This window comes from Crocuta crocuta, unplaced genomic scaffold (genome assembly GCF_008692635.1).
Source record: "Crocuta crocuta isolate KB4526 unplaced genomic scaffold, BGI_CrCroc_1.0 scaffold229, whole genome shotgun sequence".
NCBI lineage: Eukaryota > Metazoa > Chordata > Mammalia > Carnivora > Hyaenidae > Crocuta > Crocuta crocuta.
Window position 1 is genome coordinate 8,906,442 of NW_027536464.1, and position 20,395 is coordinate 8,926,836.

At 46.5% G+C, this 20,395-nt stretch overlaps 1 protein-coding gene across 1 annotated transcript in view; it reads right to left on the reverse strand.

Moving 5' to 3' along the window:
- The window catches only part of SERPINE2 (serpin family E member 2), a 58,688-nt gene extending 40,465 nt beyond the window's left edge, over window positions 1-18,223 (reverse strand). Inside the window, exon 1 of the mRNA XM_077748561.1 lies at window positions 18,208-18,223. The gene's annotated coding sequence lies outside the window, so the exon portion shown is untranslated. The remainder of the gene's footprint in view (window positions 1-18,207) is intronic.
- Window positions 18,224-20,395: the final 2,172 nt, after the last annotated feature.

Genomic DNA, 20,395 nt, shown 5'->3' on the forward strand with positions numbered 1-20,395 from the left:
CGTGGGCACGAAGGAACAGGGAGTGGGGCAGGAAGGAGTATTCCAGACAGAAGATCTCAAGTGAAGAATGGTCCTGTGTTAGGAGGTATCATAAATGGTTCTGCAAACAGAGATTCCGGAAATATCGTCCTTTGCACACCATTACATCTGCAGTGTTTCTAAGAAAGGTCTAAGGTGGGGCCATAACCGGACGACCAGCTCGTCACGACACACACCAGGGGCCAAACCAGACAGGGGCTGGAAGACCAAACAATCCCGAAGACCGTCCTGTCCGACAAGCAGACCTCTGTGTTAGCAGAAGCAGGAGCCAAAACCTTTCTTGTTCTTAGACTTGATACTAAAAGCATGACTCAAAATAGGAAAAACTGACCAAGCAGACCTCATCAAAATTAAAAATATTTGCTCTGCAAAATACTCTGTAAAGCCGATGAAAAGACAAGCTACACACTGGGAGAAAACATTTGCAAACCACGTATCTGACCAAGGACTAGTATCTATAATATATAAAGAATACTCATAAGGCAACATTAAAAATATCAAACACTCCACTCAGAAAATGGATGAAGACACAAACATCTCACAGAAGAGAATATACAGATGGCAAATAAGCTGATGTAAAGGTACTCAGCCTCATCTGCCCTTAGGGAAATGCAAATTAAAACCACAATGGGCCATCACCACATACCTATCAGAACAGCCAAGATAAAAGCCAGTGATCACACCAAATGCTGGCTCGGAGGCAAAGAACCTGGATAACTCACACACTGCTGCTGGGTGTGAAAAATGGCTCAGCTACCTCTGGAAAATAGTTTGGTAGCTTCTTATAAAACTAAACATGCGGGGCGCCTGGGTGGCTCAGTCGGTTAAGCGTCCGACTTTGTCTCAGGTCATGATCTCGCAGCCCATGAGCTCAAGCCCCACAGTGGGCTCTGCGCTGACAGCTTGGAGCCTGGGTCCTGCTTCGGATTCTGTGTGTCCCCCTCTCTCTCTGGGAGCCCTTCCCCTACCCATGCTCGCTCTCGCTCTCTCTCTCGCTCTCTCTCTCAAAAATAAATTAACATTAAAATTTTTTTAAATTCTTAAAATGACAAAATTATGAAGATGGGGAACATATTAGTGATTGTCAGGAGTTAGGGTGGGTGGGTGACATGCAGGGTCTTTAGGATACAGCTCTTTGCTATCTTACCTGTAGTGGTCACACAAATCTACAGGTGATAAGACTTCGGACAAGTAAGTGCACACACACAAGTGAGTGCCTGTAGAAACCTGAGTGAGGTGGATGGCTTGTACCAAAGTCAATGTCCTAGCTGTGATATTTATGGTTGTGTATAGTTATGTTACACGTTACCCCTGGGAGAGCTCGATAAAAGGTACATAGGATCTCACTATATCTTTTTTTTTGTAGCTATCTCAAAAAAAGAGTAAAAAAGAAAAAACCTTATTGTAAAATTTTTGTCAGCAAACAAATGCACCTTAAGACAGATCTTTTGTATTTTTTTGTGTTTTTTTAAATGTTTTATTTATTTTTGAGAGAGAGCAAGACAGAGAGAGAGAAACAGAGTGTGAGTGGGGCTGGGGAAGAGAGAGAGGGAGACACAGAATTGGAAGCAGGCTCCAGGCTCTGAGCTGCCAGCACAGAGCTTGACGCAGGGGCCCGAACTCACAAGCCATGAGATCATGACCGCAGCCGAAGTGGGATACTCAACCGACTGAGCCACCCAGGCACTCCAAGACAGATCTTTTTAAAATGTACTTAAATTACTTCCCAGTCCTGCAAACAGGCTATAAAACCCAATATTTTAAAAAAAGGTACCAAAACCAGGTTTTTGCGTAATTATGCCTTTTCATTATTCTTTGATTAGACTTGGCTTCTGCAGCCTCCTGAGACAAATCACCCAAGTTCAAACCCCAGCTCTGCCACCAACTGACTGTATGACTTTTAATAAGCACTTCACTGGGCCTCAGTTTCCTCATCTGTAAAATGGGTCCATATAATAGCAGTCTCGCCTTACAGTCTGCTGTGAAGAATAAAAAAGGGCGATACATCTCAGGTTCTTTACAAAATTCTTGAACACATGAAGAGCTCAACCAAAACTGGCTCTGCCATTACTGCCACTTACTATCATTATCCTGGCGGCTCAAAAGTCCTCGGGTCTCTCCTAGGCCTCTTAAGGCCTACACACCAACCTAGCTTCATAGTTCTCTCAACTGCAAAATATTCCCAAATCCCAATTTCTAAAAATCAAAACAAATTTTAAAAACTGATTTTTCCATTTACTTAAGGTCTTTTTTTCAACTGTAGGCCATTTCTGCCATTTCTTTGCTGTAGGAGGAATTTAAAGGTCTGGTGTGTGACTTTATCAGAGCTTGACAGCCGGTCACAAGTCCTCGGGGAAGGTGGCCTTGTGCTCCAGGGAGCAGCAGCCTGGGTCCATGTGGCCTCCACAAATGGCCCTGGTGATGGGGTCAGGAAATGACTGATGGACACTGTGTGACTTTGGAAATGGGCTCAGGCTCTGGTGACTTTCCTTGTGTTCTTTCCAAGACTGTCAGGCTCATGAATTTTTAAAAAAAAAATGTTTTCCTACCAGCTGAATCCAAAATAGGGGGGGATTAGACTAAAACAATTTTAAAACACTTTAAAAACCTGCCTCAGTGGTTGAGAGCTTCAACAGTACAAGTCTGACTGTAAGCCGACTCTCATCTCTGTTTTACTTGCTTAGATAGAAAAAAGATATATATCTAATACAGAAATGCTTGATGATTTCCCAAAGAAGCCATTTAGAAATAATTCTGAGCTACAGTGGAAAGCCTATTATGATGGTAAGCAGAGAGCAGAGGTAATACAGGAAAAATACCTTACATTTTAGCAAGCAGGGCCGACTCAAATGGTTTCCTTTAAAAAAAAAAAAAGTTAAGGAGAGAGACACATTGAAGGCCCCTTATCCATTTTCAGAGAAATTCTAAGATGGGAGGAAAAAGTCCATACTCATCCCTAAACTTGCTGTTCCTCCATGTTCTATGACCCAGTTGGTGCAAGTACCGCATCCACCCAAGAATCTAAGCCAAAAAGTCTGAGAGCCACCCATTATCCTTCCCTTCCCCACTTGCACCATCAACAAACTATCACGCTACCTCTGACACAGTTCCTGAATGCTCTACTCTCTCTGCCTCCTTTGCTCCCAGTCAGGCCACCAACATTCCAGGAAGAGAACTTTAGTCCCTGGGAAGAAAACGCTGGTCTCTTATACCCAACTCACTGTCTGTACTACCCCAGTGACCTTGCCGACCAGAGAGGCTGACCATGAACCTTGGCATCCAGACCAGTGTTAAACCCTCGAATGGCATCTGTCGCTCTTATGATGAAATACAAAGCTCCTCCCACAGCCCACGAGTCGGCCTGCCTTGTCTGGATTGGGAACTGCCTCCTGGCAGACACAGGAGCAGCCTGGCTCTTTCCAGCCTCTGCCTCCATGCTCGTGCTCCCCCTGAATGGAACACTTGCCATCTTCCCTTCTCCTCGTGCCTGAGAGCAAGGGGGACCCCTCCTGTCTGTCCCACTCACCTCTTTTCTCCAGAATCCAAATTGGCACACGGGACACGGAGGTGCTCAACGGGTCATCAGCTGTCGACGAAAAAGCCGGGCTTTCAACTATCAGCTTAGCTCCCTTCAGGTTCTAATGTCAATTACAGAAACCACCATCTTACAAGCAGGTTGTGTTCTAATATATCTGGGGAAGTCTTTTTTTTTTTTTTAAAGAAATTCTAGAGCAAGGTTTCACCACTTTGGCACTATTGACATTTTAAGCTGGAAAATTCCTTGTTGGAGAGACTGTCCTGTGCACTGTAGGATGCGCAGCAGCATCCCTGGCCTCTGCCCACTGGATGCGGGTAGCACCCCCTCCCCCTGATTACGACAACCACATCTGGAGACACTGACAAACGCTCTGGGGTGACAGGGAGGACCATCCTGGAAGAGATCCACGATCCAGAGACAAATTACAAAGTGCTGGTTAGGGCTTTAATGCTGCCCACAAAATACCTAAATGAACCTATACTTCGTCTGAGTCACACCGAGAAATAATGCATTTTAATAATTACCTAACTGCCATTTACAACATCACTTCAGTGGGAACATGCATTCCAATAACATTCAGGAACCACCACAGAGGGGCTAGTTGGTCCGTCCCGAGAGTCAACTCCACTTTCTGCATCAGTACGGGAGGTGACGTCTGATGCCATATCAGCACTGTCAGATGGGAAATGGCTGGCAAAGAGTGGTGGAGAGGAATAGGAAGAGAAGAGTTGGGGGGAGGATGGGGTTCCCCATATCTGGCATGAGGTTCTGTCTGTATCTGGCACGTGAAAACGGAGCAAGAGACCAGAGAAACCAGAGAAACCACAACCGACGGAACCCTCAGGTGGTCTGTTCATGGCGTGGCACAGCCCAGGAGTGAAACGTGAAGGACCGAATCTCAATCCTGCACCAGCTCCCTGTCCACTGCCCATCCCTTTGACTAATGGGATGCTACTGGGCTCGGAGCACCTCTTCAGGAATGCAAAATGACATCCTCGTTTCACCTGCCACACTGCAACAATATTTTCAATTATTGGTTAAACTGCAGATGCCCCATGAGTCATTTAAATAAATCTCACGTGTATGAAATAGTCAATTGTGTTCGCAGAGCAATTCCCAGCTGTAAAAATAGAGCCACACCGAACATATTTTTTTCTCCAGCTAATTGAAAATACTGCACATATAATGCATGATTTAAAGCACCCAGGAGGAATTTCAATTTGCATTCCCTATTTTAAAATGTACAATCAAGCGCTGTCTTAAAGCGCCCTGCACATTTAAGACAATATCGCTCGCCTGAAGCCCCAACCACGTCTAAATTTTCCCACTAAAATTGATGCCTGAGGATTTTAATGCTCCGAGTGACTTTTTAAAACAATGACTTTAATAGAGGTGCGTTTCCTGAGAAAACACTCAGATTTGACTGGTTCAAACCTCTACGGGCCAGACAAAATTCCCAAAATGCCCGCCAGGAGGAAGGAACTGTGCGTGATAACAGCCTTCCCTTGGGAATCTAAACTGTGATCTCTTCAGTGTCCTCAGGACTGCCCTGGAGTTAGAAAGGAGGCCTCAATATTCTTGATGGCTGATCAAACAGTGGTTGGCAGAGTATGTGGCAATAAAGAAGGGGCTGTCGAGGCAACAGGTGCCAAAGAAGGAGTGCCTGGACTCTTGGGTCTGGGGAAAGGGGGCTGCAGAACTCATGACCATTTTCCATTTCTCATAGAGTTGTAGAGGTTGCACCATACCCCTGCTACGTCCTACTTAACAAGACAGTTCCCTAGGTCCTGCGCCCCTAGGTAACGCGCAATGGTAGAAATCACAAAATGAAGTTGGAAAGCACAGCCTGACCCTAAGAGCTGCAGGCTGACCAAAGGCAGAAGTGCTTAAAGAACTGAGGAGCGAAGTGGGCCTGCTGTGTAGTAGTAAGAGTTCTGAGCAAATGAAGAAATTTACACGCAGTTGCAAAGAGTTTGATCATTAGTGTCTCTTTCTACAGAAAATTAGTCAGTTATGGCGGCCATAACTTCGCCTCAAGACAAGAATGACCAGCAATGGCTGGCAGCAACTGACAAGTGATAACCAAGCTGACAATGAACTAAAAGCATCGGAATTTAAAGCAACAATGACACTCGACATACAGTTATCGAATGAATGAAGGTACCACTCACAAAGTGGCGTTATTCCTTGGACACAAGAACCTTTAACCCCTCGCTTTTGTTCCACAAATTAGGAAACGGAATTGAGAAGGAGTGAAAGGACTCAAAAAATGATCTATTTCAATAACCTGTCACCAAGGGCTTATGTCTCATATTATCTGTAATGAAGACACAGACATCCCGGCCACTTGAGGATAAAGGCATCTACTGTGCAGACCTGTGTTGACAATATTTGGCCTCCTGTGCTGGTGGACTAGAAACTTCCCCACAGGCCATCTGGAACAGACCCAGACTGAGTTCTAGGACTCGGGCCATGCACTGTCCCACGTGCTTTCATAAGATACTTATTGACTAACCTTCCCGTAGCTGGCGGGCTTCCCGAGAAGATGCTGCTGCTGTGGCCAGCAGGCTAGCTGGCTAAAGGGCCAGCTTCTCATTCCTCCATCGCTTAGGAGTCTACTGTTGGTCTCTCTGATCTGCAACATTCCTGGGGCTTCTGACAGAATCCGAGCTTTTCGTCTGAGCTGCATGCCATGTGTCCCCCTAAGTGATGCCATCGGAGGCTGGGGGGTGGGGGGGCGTGGGAGTGGCCGACAACTGAGAAGTCAGCTTCTCCGACGTCATGGAAATAGAATATGGTAACATTTGGTGACCCATCCTAGCTTTTTGCTTCTTCCTTTGGCACCACTGGCTACTTATTTACAATCTTTTCTTCCCAGGCAAACAAGAGGGAAGGCAGGAAAGGGCTGAGCCTGTATTGTGGAGCCTGAGAAGGAAGAAGGGGAGAGCAGCCTGGCTGGCTCAGCCTCCCGACACACATCCATCCCCAGGTGGGTTCGCGGACAGAGTTCAGGAACGAAGGGCTCAGGGCAAAGAGACAGCATCTTTCCTACCCTCCCTCCAAATATATGAAAGACTGCATTAAAAATGGATTCACTTGTGGACACAGAGCCATATGTTCTGTTTTTCATTAGAGGACCTTGGGGCTGCTTTGAGGGAATCCCCCAGAAGTGATCCTGGCACACCTGGGCACACTTTTCATCTCTTCTTCCTCAGTTTCCCATCCAGTTCTGGTGACTAACCTCCCTCTTTACCCAGGCTTGGCTTGAGAGATCCAAACAACCCCATTTGAATCCCTCTAGCGGGAGTTTTTGGCATATATTACAAGAGAAAGAGTTACGCAGAAGATGCTGGAAAAGGGTATGAAGGAATAGTTGCCTGGTCCCCACATTTTAACTTCTGGGGTGCTGAGGGGGGCAGAAATTACAGGAGACTGACATCTTCAGAAATAAATACACATGTATCTACAGGCATAGAATCTAGAAATACTTCCAAAGTAGGAAGAGGGAACGAGGGATGTGGAAGAGAAAATAGCTACTAAGTTTAAGAAAGGCACCATGCTATAATCTCTAAATTGTTGCTTACTTCTTTCAAATACAGTTTCTTCAATGGGCTCTTTTATTTCACTAACAGTACAAAGATTTTATGAGCATGTAAAATCCCCAAGGAATATTTTAAAAGATGCCCCCTCTATATTTACATGCTTATTTCCGGCAAGCAACCAGCAAAGTTTGGCAAAGCTCAGAACCCGTCTTTTTTTTTTTTAATGTTTTATTTTTTTATTTTTTTAATGTTTTATTTATTTCTAGGAGAGAGAGACAGCGTGAGCAGGGGAGGGTCAGAGAGAGAGGGAGTCACACACTGAAACAGGCTCCAGGCTCTGAGCTGGCAGTCAGCACAGAGCCCGACGCGGGGCTCGAACCCGTGAACCGCGAGATCATGACCTAAGTGAAAGTTGGACGCTTAACCGACTAAGCCACCCAGGTGCCCCATCTCAGAACCCGTCTTAAGGGATGGCAAGTAGCATTTCAAACTTGGCTTTAGCCACCCAAATAGGTTCTTCCTTTAGCCTGACTGAATTCCTCTCACTGAGCTCCCTGCTAATGCCTTCTGAAGGGACATGGCAGTCACGCGTTCAGCTATTTCACAGAAGAAACCTGTGTTTGTGTTAATACAATTATGATAGGCCTGTAGTCTAGTCCTGGGCCTGCTGACATCGGATAAATTGCATATGGGCTCTGTGATTCAATGATAACCTCCCCACCCCCCCCCCATTCCCATACCTCAAAAGGTTGCTCTGAGGATCATGTAAGATGCCATCTTGGGGAATGATGTGACAATTCTTGGGCACCATACAACTTTTCCTCACAGGACCAGCCTTTTTACTTTCCCACATCCAAAGCTAAGGCAAAACAAGGATTTCTGGAATTAAAAATCAATGACTTAATGAAGCCTCTCCTTACTACCTTTGTCTAACCCCTACTGTAAGATATCACATGGAGGAGACTCTCGGGATAGAGGGGCTGAGCTTTTTGTCATAAAGACACAGTTTATAGGGTGAGAACCATCTCCCAGTTTCTCAGAGCCAGCTACAGAGACGCTGTTCACTAACAATGGAGCTGGTGAGTGGCTGGCTGCATGGGACGTGGGTCTAGCGAAGGGCAATTAGAGAGCTCCTACTGCGTCCACAGCTCTGTGAATGTGTCATCTCACCGAATCTTGCACGAGCCTTTCCGGATACAGCTGAGGTAACAGAGATGCAGAGAGACTGACTAATCTGCCCACAGCACACAGCAAGAAACCATGTGGATATGCCCACAAGTCAGACACGGCCAGAAGCTTCTACCAGAGAGGACAGAGCTGTCATCAGCCTTGTCCAATCCCTTGTGTCCTTTCGTTTCTTCAGGAAGAGCTCAGCATTGGCACGGATCCCGTTACTGAGTTTTGTCTTTCCTTCTGCTTCTACATGGAGCTCCCAGCATTTCTGACGACCCTCTCCCACACTGGAAAGACACCCCCTCCCCTTCTTGCAGGATAAAAGTCTTCATTTCTTTGATTAAGTTCTCATCACCACATGTGCTTGAGTAGATGGTTCTCTCCCAAATAGGACAGACCTCCTCTTTTCTCAACGAGAAGGTCCCCAACACCTCCCACTCCTGCCCACCCAAGGCTTGGTCAACCTGACTAAATAAACTTCATGACTACTACGGGGTATCACATATATTAGGATTTAGAAACAGTGCTTTTCTTTCCATTCTCCCCTTCCATGAAGCAGTTTAACTCTGAGTCCTCAAACATCTTCTCCAAGCCTGTCATCACTCTGAGCTGTCTCACAACTCTCCCAAGCACGTCATCTCCTTTTCATCCAAGTTGCCTATGATACAGCACTTTTCAAATCTATGTGCCACACTGTCACTGAAAAATCTATCCGAAGCCGTGAGAAGCCCTTCACAGGCCAGTGGGACAGCAGTCTGCTGCCTTCATCGGTGAAAATATATACACAATCACCATGGCACGTTACTGTGTGTGTGTCTTTTTCAGGAAAACCTTAATAGTCTTCATGAAATTTCATTTGACAGAGAGTGGCTATCACCCAGCAAACCCATTTCTCCTTCCTAAACACAGAGCTGGGGCTACATTTCCTAGCCTCTGCCATAGGTAGGAGTGTCCATGAGACTAAAACATGGTCAGTGAAATGGAAACAGACCTGGCCCATCAAAAGCCGCCATATGCAATCCTCTGTGATCTTTCTGCTTCCACCAGCTTGATGCTGACAAATATCCTGACTTTTTGGAAACTGCCTGCTAAATCGTGTGGAGCCAAAAGATGGAAAGAGGCTGGCTCCCTGAATCTCCAGGATTAGAACAGGCATGCCCATCTTGGGATCTATGCAAGTGGAAGTTTGTGCCACGGGACATATTTGGGTTTATTTATTATAGCAATTAGCATTACCTTAATGAACACAGCATCTTCAAAATTTGGCAATTGTGAAGTCATGATCACAGGAATGATTACTAAATCTGTATTCTAATTCTGTGCCTCTTTTTCTAACCTTTTTGTATCATGCAACCTCTGTGAACATTCATAATAAATATAGATTAAGGGGACGGCAGGCTCATGTGCCCATCTCCCTTTGTTCCCAAGACTCATTGATGAGTCTCATCCATCCAAGGCTTTTGGTGGACTCTAACTAACGAACTTACCATGACCTTTGTAAATGAAAGATTTTGAAAGGCCCCTGATATATAGCAACTCCCAATTTCTCTGAAGAACAGTTCTGGGGAAATTTTTCATTTCATATCCATGTACATGGTTTTCAAATTAGAAAACATTTATTCACAAAGAAAAATTATACATTTCAGTGCCTTTTAATGACTTATTAAGGCATCCCTTAGACACCATTTCTGCCTTGCATGCCCAACCCAGAGGAGGCCAGGCCTTAACCCAGTTCCGTATTCTCTAGCACCTTGTACCCATGAGGGTTCAATGGAAAGAAAAGTGGTGGTGTGGCACTTGGTCAGTGAAGTGTCTGACTCTTGATTTTGGCTCAGGTCATGATCACATGGTCATGGGATCAAGCCTGTGGAGCCTCTCCCTCTCTCTCTGCCCCTCCCTTGCTCACGCTCACTCACTTGTGCTCTATAAAAACAAACAAAATTTGAAGAAAAGTTGTAATGTTTCACACCTTTCCAAAGTCATCCACTAAAACTTTGTTTTTTTCTAAAGACAATTATTCTCTCCTCCAGGAAGGAATTACCTTCTTGTACTTAGCCATGGAGAGCACTTAGACTAAATGGCCAACTGTTATTATTATTGCTACAAATCACTAAGTAGCAATTCTACAAAACTTAAAGCAAAAAGGGTTTTGTGGAAGGTGAGGCAAAAAAAGAAAATAAGGGTTACATTACCCGCGAGCGCTATCTAGACATCTGTGTTTATCGGCTACTTGACAACATCTCACATTGTGCACGGACTCACCTCTCCCACACACAACCATCAGTGGTGACTGATATTTAAGAAACTTCTTTGTGGAAAGGGCATCAGCATTAGTGCTGCTGAGCCTCCCAGACTCCCTGAAAGCCGGGCATTATTTCATGGAAAAGGAAACTGACACTCAAAGACCGTCTATCCCTTGCCTTCATTCTTGAATGTCATGGAGTCTCTAGGGTCTTCGTCTCTAGAACAATCTTGGGCCACCAGCCTTTCAAGGCTGCCAACGGGAGGCAGGGGGGCAATGCATGTAAAGAGCTCCCACGGTCCACAACTTCTGCTGCCACCGTGGTGGCTCTGGTCATCGGGTCGCACGCTGCTCTCCTAGAGCCCTTCCCCACGAGGGGGGAGAGGAGAGGGTGTCTCTGCAGCCTTCCCAGTGATTCAGTCCACATCAACCCCTCCAGTCCGACCTCCAGGACATCTCATTCAGATCACCCATTCTGGCAGTGAACTGCTGACCCAGTGCCTCACTGAGGGTCCGTCAGGATGATGGGTCTACACCAGGGGAAGAAGAGTTTTAGCACTATGGTACTTGATGATAATAAAAAGTGAAGCGATTTTGAGGTATTTTTGCTACTGCGATGAAATCCTCTACAGAAAATGCACCCCCTTCTGGATTCCCCCACTATAATGTACCATGGTTTGTTTTTTTTTTTTAATATTTATTTATATTTGAGAGATAGAGACAGTGTGAACGGGGTAGGGGCAGACAGAGAGGGAGACAGAATCTGAAGCAGGCTCCAGGCTCTCAGCCATCAGTGCTGAGCCTGATGTGGGGCTCGAACTCACAAACTGCGAGATCATGACCTGAGCCAAAGTCAGACACTTGACCAACTGAGCCACCCAGGCGCCCTGTACCATGGTTCTTGAACTGTTAACCTATCACAGATATGCCCTTTCTACTGAAACATGTAAGATCCTCAAAGCTCAACTTGTGGATACTTCGGCGTGCCTTAGGGGACCTGGCTGAAAAACTAGTTCTGAAACCAAATGCACCCAAACCCAATAGGGCTGCCACTCTGAAGTCCTGTGTAGGGCGGATTCATCAAGAATAAGACGTGGGGGATCTCTTTACTCTCTGAGAGTAATCCTCTTTGAGAGGATGGGCGTGAACAACATAGAGAAGAGGAGGCGTGAATCAGCCAAGTGACTCTAAGGAATGGATAGTGACTGTCCCCAAGTCAGTGGGGTGTTCTGAGGGCTCATCAAGGGTGGGTGACAGGTGATGGCAGTTCTGGCTGCTGTACTCAGACTTGGTGACTGGAGAGGTGACAAATGATAGGAGCAGAGACACACGTTCTCAACTTGTCTCAGCCCTGACCTTGGCAAATGATTTAAGTCACTATTTCCTACATCCCTGTCTGTGAAACAGGAAATGAAGCCCAGAGCAGAAAAGTATTTGGTGGACCTAAAACTACGAACTGTACGGGCACCTAGGTGGCTGAGTTAAGTATCCAATTCTGGATTTCAGCTCAGGTTAAGATCTTACAGTTTATAGATTCGAGCCCCGCGTCAGGCTCTGCACTGACAGCATGGAGTCTGCTTGGGATTCTCTCTCTCCCCGTCTCTCTCTGCCCCTCCCCCACCTCAAAATAAATACACTTTTAAAAAAGTACTAACTGCAGAGCTGGGGTTTAAGCCCAGGTTCATCTGATTCCCGAGTTCACCCCGTCAAGCAGCGCTCTGCCCTCTCCTCTGTGGGGCCACCCCGCACTGGTGCTCAGCCACCAGTCAGTCACTGAAAACAAGGTTTCAGAATCCAAGATCACCGGGACATGCACAGACCTGGAGTGAATATCCCATGGGTGACATTCTCAGCAAGGTGCTCCTCACACCCAAATGTGAGTTTTCTTGTCTGCCAGCTAGGATTAATTTCTACCTTACAAGGGCAGTTGACATTCAATAAGATCTTGTAGAAAATGTGCCTAACAGTATTTGACACCCTGATGAGACATGCTCTTCCATTTCCTTCTTCCCTTTTGGACTCTTCTGAATCAGGTACCATGGAAAGAATCCAGGAGGATAGGATAGACCAAAAAATACTTGAGGGTTCCTAATGGGGCAGAGAAGACACACACGACTTATAACACAAGGTAGAGAGTAAGATAAAAAGCACGACTTTGCCACTGTCTGTGTAAAAAGTATATACTTATCCAACTCAAAAGAAATTTTAGGCTAATGTGTAACGTACGTGCACGGGAACAACTATATTTCCAGGACTTGCTTGATTAATTCTCTGTTAGGTACGATTAGCACTTTGATGTTCATGATTTACCACTGTCGTGCGCAAGGACAGGTTTACTATGAATACTTTGGCATCTCTGGCCAATCCTCCAAATGGATACTTTAATTAAGTGTCATTAAGAAATGAACACAGGTTTGGGATAAGATGATAGGAGTCTATCAGCAAATTAATTTCCAAGGGAAAATCCACACCTTTAGGGAAAGGCGGCTTTATAATTAAGGCATCACGTAGAATCAACCTCCCTGGCATTTCCCATTCCATTGTCCGAGCAACAGTTCAGGGGTGGGCGTGCCCTGAGCGCTGCCTAAAATCCCAAACAGCTCTTTGCCTGTAAAACCCTAAAGTCTCATGCTAGTGGCAGCAGAAAACACATTTCCTATCTGCGGATGTTTGCTGAGCTTAGTCCAACCTTCACGGAACTCTTCTGTGTACCGAGGGAGTCAAACCATAATTACATGACGGTGTGTTTTAAATACATGCAGCGTGTGTTTCAAATGATTAGTTCTGGGTATCTGGATACCAGTGGCTACCACTGCATACAGGACTTTTTCACAGTCTGAAAAAACAAGAACGGAGGGGCGCCTGGGGGGGCTCAGTCGGTTGAGCGTCCGACATCAGCTCAGGTCATGATCTCACGGTTTGTAGGTTCGAGCCCCATGTCGGGCTCTGTGCTGATGGCTAGCTCAGAGCCTGGATCCTGTTTCAGATTCTGTGTTTCCCTCTCTCTCTGATCCTCCCCTGCTCTCTCTCTCTCTCTCTCTCTCAGAAATAAATAAAACATTAAAAAAAATTTGAAAAACAAGAATGGAAAGAAGGTTCTGGATACTACACTTGCAAAGACCAAAATATTAAACCAAATAATTTTAAGACATTTATTAATTCTTCATAACTAACATTAAAAAAAAAAAAAAGACGCCCAACCTGACAGGGCTAGCCTGCAAGGTGCCCCCAGGAAGGCCTCCTGGTAACACCTGTTTATACTTCCTCATGCAGGTGGAGTAAGACAGAATTTGTTTCACGCACTGGCCATCCTTTGCTGCGTGGCCAGTACCAGATGAGCTGGCAGCCTGAGGAATGGACGGACGACCAGCCGATCGCCGGGAGCACTGCCTACCCAGAGCATTACAGGTTTGGAAACCAAGCCTGCGAACTCACAGAGCAAGTCACTCATTTGCTGGGCCAAAGACGTCAATGCAAACCTGAGTCCCAGAGAGAGTGGCTCACGGGTAGGACTGTGACAGAGGGAACCCCACCACCACGTCACCCGTGCTCTGGAAGTCAGCTCCATACTAGTCCCCACGCTTAGCACCTGAAGTCTACTCTCCACTCCATCCCCACAGACTTCGGACGTGGTTTCCTTCATGCCCAACTCGCCAATGAATGAGGCTCAAAGATGTTTAGTAAATCATCTATGGCCTCCTGACCTCTAGCTAGTAGCTGACAGAATGGAGATTCAGACCCGTCTGTGGTCCTCCAAACCCTCCATTCTCTTCATCACTATACCACACAAGGAGAGGAGGAGGGGAAGGGGAATGTACACCATGGGACAGCACAGATTTTGAAAAAAGGTATACATTTAAAAACAAAACCAAAAACCATGAAACAAAAGTTAAATCTCAACCAGTGTCCTAAGCTCAGTCCCTACACATGTGTGGCATTCAATTAGGTATCTTTTTTTTAATTTCTGAGAGAGAGAGAGAGAGAGAGAGACAGCATGACCAAGGGAGAGTCAGAGAGAGGGGGAAACACAAAATCTGAAACAGGCTCCAGGCTCTGAGCTAGCTGTCAGCACAGAGCCCGACGCGGGGCTCGAACCCACAAACCGTGAGATCATGACCTGAGCCGAAGTCGGACGCCCAACCGACTGAGCCAACCAGGCGCCCCTCAATTAGGTATCTTTTAAAAGTCACGTCATACTCATTCTTTGGTGATGTGGACTTTTATCCAGCTCAGCCTAAGTTATTCCCTCGGACTCCGGTAATGCACTCTACCTTTTTAATCCAAAGGTCAGTACTAATTTTAGAGTTGGAGCCCTAGGGAAAAAACAAGTGTCTAAGGAACAAACCGGGTGGGGGAGAGGGGGAGCAACAGCCATAAAAAATATTACTTCCAACAGAACAGAAACATATTAGCCTCTTCCCATCTGGTGACTTTTGGTTGTGTTACTGGAGGATCTCACGCAGCCAAGTGGGAAGATGGTCTTTTGCAAGGAGGCACGTTGTTTGCCGAGAGCTTCTTTCTGATAAGTTATAAATATTGATGAGATACAAATCTTTGAAAATTCAGGCTATCAGCTCAAAAACGGTTCACACATTTACACAGCTGGGTTCAGACTCTGGCATTGACACGGGCAGCCATGGACACTTTAGCTGCCGCACACGCCTTTCCCAACTGAGCCAGTGGAAATGATCCTAGTTATCTGTGCTCCAGGCAGGGAGGAGACTCCAGGAGGCCACAGAGGGCCTCTGTCCACTGAAAACAAATACTAATGGCAGTTGCGGTAATCTGTCTGTCCAGCACACCCCACTCAATGCTCTTTCCCCTCCTCGCCACAGGGTTGTACATGTGACTCAGACTCTGGCCAATCATAGTATCCCATTCCCCTCACCACAGCCATTGGTCCAGAGAAAGGCACATGACCCAAACTGAGCCAATCAAAGTGTCTCCCTAGGATTTTTTCCAATTGGACTGGCAGGAAGCCCCTCTTTCCTCTTGGGTCATGAGGCTGTGGGGAGGTAAGCCTGAAACTACCTGCACTTCTGGTTCCTGAGAGGATGAAGACCACCTGCAAAGAGACAGAGGGAGAAAAGAGAGCTCAAAGGTCCCAAGTCTCTGGGTTCAGTCCAGGGCTAGAGATACCCCAGCCAACTCAGGATGAGCAGCATAAGCCAGTAGGTTCTCCCCGTTGCACGCCATGTTTTTGCGTCACTTTTTTTTTTTTTAAGTTTATTTATTTTCTAGAGAGAAAGAGACAGACAGAGCATGAGGCAGGGAAGGGCAGAGAGAGACAGAGAGAGAGAGAGAGAGAGACATACAGAATCTGAAGCAGTCTCCATGCTCTGAGCTGTCAGCACAGAGCCCGACTTGAGGCTTGAACTCAAGGACCATGACACCATGACTTGAGCTGAAGTCAAGACCCCTACACTTAACCTACTGAGCCACTGAGGCGCCCCCCCCCCACCCTGCATCACTTACTCGGATATGGATTTCTGCATTTGTCACCAAAAGATAATGCCGTAGCTTATGGCTCATATAATCCGAACCGTGATCAAATCCTCAGAATAGTTTCTTCCTAAGTCAAGTCCTTATTTCAAGACCAAAGAACAAATATAGTCGAAGCAAACACTGCCATTATTTATATAGCATTTTCTCGAAACAAAGAAAGAAGAATCTATTTTCATTTGCAGTCACCTTGGATGTTTTCAAGGGGGCTTCATATCTGGTGTTAAAATTCTCTCATATGTCACAGCCACTTTCAAGACGTGGTCCCCAAAAGCTTAGGTGGAAACAACTGGTTATTTTTTCTGCAGCTATATTAGTTGGCACTACATAGAAGGGAAAGTGGGGGGAGAAAGTGCTGATGCTATTTTTGGTGCGCTCGTAAGAGAAATTCCCCGGGTTACCGGAGTTCCCACCGCAGCGATGGGGGGAGGGCACTATGAAAACCAAACAAAGTGCATTTAGCAAGATCTGCAGTCAGTACAAGAGATGCTTTCTGGTTTTTCATGGGATTTAGTTCTTCCCTGTTATACCAAGACCTCCTCCACATTATCTTTCTCCCACGAATTAACTAATAAAAATAGAAAGGCACAGTGGATTCCAATTCTCAAATTATCCCTTCTGAAGCAAAGGGCAAAGTCTGAGGTCAAACTAAAGCGAGAGCATGAGGTGTTCCTGCGCCGATCTCGAACCAGGCCGTCCACCCCAACCTTTGAAAGAATTCAAGGATGAAACGGGACACGTTTGTCAAAATGCAGGCACGGAAACTGCAAACAGAGGATTGCTTGGGCTCAGTGTACCTTCCCGCGCACAAAAAAGAGTCCCAGAAGGAACACCAACTTCTCTGCACTGGGCTTACATCCAGACCTAGAAACCCAACAGCAGAACAAGGAAGAATCATTGACTGTGTAAATAGACTTGCCCTGTTGGGTGAAAGGCAGCATTTCTCAAAAGAGAAATAAAATCATACTCCTCTTTCAGTGCTCTTAGATAAATTGTGAACTTGTAGAAAAGAAATAACCTAAAGATATGGTTTATTGCATTTGACTCCACTCCACATCTAAGGGTATTTCTTTTTTTAACCCAACGCTAACTTTCAGATTGGACGTGCAATCTACTCATGAGGAAAGATGGTTCTGGGAAGTAAAGGCAGGCATAGTCATAGGTGGAGAAGTGGTTTACAAAGAAGATCAAGTATAGGGGACCCAGTTTATTTAACTTTTTAAAATTCCTTTTTTATTGTTTATTTATTTTTGAGAGAGAGACAGAGCACGAGCTGGGGGAAGGACGCAGAGAGAGGGAGACACAGAGTCTGAAGCAGGCTCCGGGCTCTGAGCTATCAGCACAGAGCCTAATGCAGGGCTCGAACTCACGGACGGTGAGATCATGACCTGAGCTAAAGTCAGACACTCAACCGACTAAGCCACCCAGGCGCCCCTATTTAACTTTTTTATAAATACCAACTAAATCTTCATGCTGGCCCTCAATGCCATTTCAGAGTACAAAGGGGCCAAGCTGCATGATTTCACAGATTTAGAAGAAAGAGAGAGCGAGGGATGAGAATTTCATGTAGATAAACGTAAAACAATGCACTTAAAAAAATTCATCTAGATCTGATATTTAGGAGAAAGCTGGGTCAAAAAGGAAAGTAAGACAAGAAGTTATAAGTTTGTTGTTTTTTTTTTTAAATGACATCTTTGAGAGCATAATTTCATCACACCCCATTGTATTGACAAAAAGAAAAATCAGTTCTGGATGCCTAACTGTACAAATCATTGGCAGCACAGTCCAGACTCTCTCTCCCAACCTAGGGCTCTTCCCATCAAGTTTGACTGAAGACCTTAGCCAAAAACTACCAAAAAAAAAAAAAAAGGCAGCAAGAGGGCACGCATGACCGTCACTGAAAAGGTTAACGGAAATAAAGCAGAGAGTACCGCCTCCTACCTGGTAGGAGCCACGAAGCAGGGAGTACAGCCCAGCCAGTGGACCTCAAGGAAGGCAGAACCAAGCCAAGAGAAGTTCAGGCAAGGATAAGGGAAGTGAACACAGAGACAGAAAGAAGTCCTTCTGGGTTAGAGCTTTGCTTTTTTTCTAAGTAATGTTCTATCTCAAAAGACATGGTTCATCAAAGATTTTTTTTTTAGTGTGAAAAAATATATTTAATGCAGAAGTACCAGAAACATTGGGGCACCTGGGTGGCTTAGTCGGTTAAGCGTCCGACTTTCGCTTAGGTCATGATCTCGCGGTTCGTGGGTTCGAGCCCCGCGTCGGGCTCTGTGCTGACTGCCAGCTTGGAGCCTGGAGCCTGTTTCAGTCTGTGACTCCCTCTCTCTCTGNACACAAGCACTCTTTCATAAAGCGTATGGTAAACCTAAGGAAAATAGAAGTATGGTTCAGTTCAGATCTCCATTAAGGGCCTTTGGGTCACGCACCGCTTGCTGGTGCAAATGGAGCTAAAATACAGGACGCCTTCCTTGCACTTAGAGTCTAGTGGGTAAAGCCTGTAGCTACAACACAGTCACTGCCATCGGAGAGGCCTCCACGGGGTAGGGTTTACACATGTGTGCATGCGCCACACGTGCCACAGAGGGCTGGGGACGGTGATTTTCAGGAAAGCCTTTTTTGGAGCAGAGGACACTGGACCTGAGTCTTGCAAAGGGGGCAGTTCACCAGACAGTGTGCGCAGCAGGTGGAGAGAGAATTCTAGACAGAGGTCTAGTAGGAGCCCCCGCAAGGGGGCATGGGCAGCACCGTGGTGGGAGGAGTCTGCAGGAAGTCAGTTCTGCAAGAACATAAGGTTTTGGAAAGGCCAGGGCGAGGAGGTGGGAAGACGATGAAGAAAACTTAGACTCTGACAGGTCATTACAAAGGGCCAGCCGTCGGACGAGTTGCCGGGGAGGAGAGCGGAGCCCTGTGGCCAGTTCCCTGGCTCGGTGCCGAGGAGTTCTGCCTCACGACTGTCCAAAGAGTGACCTTGGGAGCACAAGGTTGGACTCTGAACGCCATGTGTTAAGCGGGGGCCGCCATGTTCCAAGGGCTGAAGAGTGCCGGGACAGTAGGGACACTGTGGAAACCACCCTGTCCCTTCTACCCCCAAGGCAGTGGTGAGGAAGTAGGAGGGTGGGGAGGTAGGGCGCCTGGGTGGCTTAGTCGGTTGAGCGTCCGACTTTCGCTTAGGTCATGATCTCGCGGTTCGTGGGTTCGAGCCCCGCGTCGGGCTCTGTGCTGACTGCCAGCTCAGAGCCCGGAGCCTGTTTCAGTCTGTGGCTCCCTCTCTCTCTGACCCTCCCCTGCTCATGCTGTCTCTCTCTCTCTCTCTCTCCGCGAAATAAATAAAAAAATATATATTAAAAAAAAAAAAAGGAGGGTGGGGAGGTCTGTGGACACAGTGTGTAAACAGCAGAGACTGCATCTTGACACAAGTGAGGTAACACTACAATTATGGCTTCACCGCCCTTATCACAGAGGCTCACAAGCGTTTTGGGACTCTGAGGTACGACAGCTTACCTGCCAGATTGAGATACCTAACCTGTGATGCAACAGAGCCACTCCCCCAGAGTCAGGGTTTGCCCCAAAGGCAAAAGGGAGGCAGAGTTTTCATCAGGAAGGACACAAACAGGGGCGCGTGGGTGACTCAGCCGGTTAAGCATCTGACTTAGGCTCAGGTCTTGATCTCACGGTCTGTAAGTTCGAGCCCTGCATCAGGCTCTGTGCTGACAGCTTGGAGCCTGCTTTGGATTCTGTGTCTCCCTCTCCACCGCTCCACCACTCACTCTCTTTCTCTCTCAAAACTAAATAAACATTAAAAAAAAAAAAAAAGGAGGGACACAAGCAGATTTGGGTTTGGGGCACTGGAGGAAAGTCACTCCAGCACAAATGGGGGAGATGGTAGAAAGAGGTGCAAAGCTAGGTGTCAGAAACTGGGCCTGGGCACGAGGGATTCACAGGCTGCCGATGGTCTCCCAGCCTATGGGTGCTAACCCCGAAGCGCCCAGGAACCACGAAGCTACCGTAAATGAGGACCACAGGTCCAGAAAAAACCAGGAAGCAAGCCACCTCCGGCGTAGACGGGCAATGGAAACGCCATGCCAGCCGAGGGTTGCCACGTGTTCTGGGTCTTCTGATTTTTAAGCGAAGCTATAAATCCAGGCGACATTTTAACACTTGTAATACTAACTCAATTTTTGTACACTCTGTTCAGGCCAACAACGAATCTGCCACCTGGAAATGGCACACTGGCTACCATTTTGCTGGCTGTAGACTCTGAAGCAGGGCGAGGCCCCTGTGACTAGAGCAGAGTCTCTAGAACCTCTCACCACATGGAGAAACAGTAGGACTTGGTGACTGCAGGGGAGAGGGGGG